We start from the raw sequence: 2289 nt of genomic DNA, 5'->3' as shown, positions 1-2289 counted from the left end.
TTCCTTACTTCCTTACTTCCTTCCTTCCTTCCTTCCTTCCTTCCTTCCTTCCTTCCTTCCTTCCTTCCTTCCTTCCTTCCTTCCTTCCTTACTTACTTACTTACTTACTTACTTACTTACTTACTTACTTACTTACTTACTTACTTACTTACTTACTTACTTACTTACTTACTTACTTACTTACTTACTTACTTACTTACTTACTTACTTACTTACTTACTTACTTACTTACTTACTTACTTCCTTCCTTCCTTCCTTCCTTCCTTCCTTCCTTCCTTCCTTCCTTCCTTCCTTCCTTCCTTCCTTCCTTCCTTCCTTCCTTCCTTCCTTCCTTCCTTCCCTCCCTCCCTCCCTCCCTCCCTACAGGTTACTGTACCAGTTAACACTATAGTGAATTGGTCAAGTTACTATGGTTACTGTACCAGTTAATACTATAGTGAATTATTTTCCACCATAATTTGCAAATAAATTCATAAAAAATCCTACAATGTGATTTTCTTGATTTTTTTCTCTCATTTTGTCTGTCATAATTGAAGTGTACCTATGATGAAAATTACAGGCCTCTCATCTTCTTAAGTGGGAGAACTTGCACAATTGGTGGCTGACTAAATACTTTTTTGCCCCACTGTATATCATTGGGTAGCTGACCACCCATGCCTTATGCTAAATGATGTCAGTACCGTGCTGTCATATGTCATCGGGTAGCTGACCACCCATGTCTGTCATATATCATCAGGTAGCTCACCACCCATGCCTGGCTCCCATGTAGAGGTTGTATTTGCCAAGGGAGGCGGGTTAATGTTCTGTATTATGTTGTATAATCTGGAGATTGTGCCCTTCAGATACGGGTTAAGATCTAAGCACCTCTTGACTGGACACTTAGTGGGCTCCAGTGGAAATGAAGGGACATTTTTTGGGGGGCAAAGCTGCCAGTTTGCAGGTATCTAATAAAGTGGGTATTGGGATAATTATGGTCAACCCTCAGAGTATGGAATGAGACCAATGTGTTATCAACGAATAGGTCACAAAAATAACACCAGACCGTTCCTATGTCAGAACTGGAACGCCGTGTCAATCTGCGACGCTGGGAAGAGATGATTGGATGTTCATGGAGAGAAGCAGCTTGTTTAAGGATAAAGTGTCTTCAGAACTGGGACCAGATTTTTAGGGAGTTCTTGACAATGGGAATCAAAACATGGGTTCATGGGCAGTGGGGAGGACAGGAGAGAGAGACGGGAGAGAGAGAGACAGGAGATATAGAGAGGAGGGAGACAGGAGAGAGAGAGAGAGAGAGGAGGGAGACAGAAGATGGATGGTTTTGACTGTAACTCCATGATGGCCCCAGTTGGACCAGCCTTGTTTTCAGATGTAGAAACTCTATTGTTGCAGTGTTGTCAGAGAAAACAGCTGTATGTGGAACGAAGACTGACTCACTGACACCCTGAATGGGTTGAAGACTGACTCACTGAGACCCTGAATGGGTTGAAGACTGACTCACTGAGACCCTGAATGGGTTGAACACTGACTCACTGAGACCCTGAATGGGTTGAAGACTGACTCACTGACACCCTGAATGGGTTGAAGACTGACTCACTGAGACCCTGAATGGGTTGAAGACTGACTCACTGAGACCCTGAATGGGTTGAAGACTGACTCACTGACACCCTGAATGGGTTGAAGACTGACTCACTGAGACCCTGAATGGGTTGAAGACTGACTCACTGAGACCCTGAATGGGTTGAAGACTGACTCACTGAGACCCTGAATGGGTTGAAGACTGACTCACTGAGACCCTGAATGGGTTGAAGACTGAGGAGTTTGTGCGCGTGGGGCTGAGCTGAGAGACAGGATTGTTCTGGTCCTCAAAGGACCCATTCACACTCCAGAACGTTGGTCTGGTCCTCAAAGGACCCATTCACACTCCAGAACGTTGGTCTGGTCTGAGAAGGACCCATTCACACTCCAGAACGTTGGTCTGGTCTGAGAAGGACCCATTCACACTCCAGAACGTTGGTCTGGTCCTCAAAGGACCCATTCACACTCCAGAGTGTTGGTCTGGTCTGAGAAGGACCCATTCACACTCCAGAACGTTGGTCTGGTCTGAGAAGGACCCATTCACACTCCAGAACGTTGGTCTGGTCCTCAAAGGACCCATTCACACTCCAGAACGTTGGTCTGGTCTGAGAAGGACCCATTCACACTCCAGAGCGTTGGTCTGGTCTGAGAAGGACCCATTCACACTCCAGAACGTTGGTCTGGTCTGAGAAGGACCCATTCACACTCCAGAAC

The sequence above is a fragment of the Oncorhynchus clarkii genome, unplaced genomic scaffold, assembly GCF_045791955.1.
Source record: "Oncorhynchus clarkii lewisi isolate Uvic-CL-2024 unplaced genomic scaffold, UVic_Ocla_1.0 unplaced_contig_8902_pilon_pilon, whole genome shotgun sequence".
Classification (NCBI taxonomy): Eukaryota; Metazoa; Chordata; class Actinopteri; order Salmoniformes; family Salmonidae; genus Oncorhynchus; species Oncorhynchus clarkii.
The sequence above is the reverse complement of the archived record's forward strand: the minus strand, read 5'-3'. Positions refer to the sequence as shown.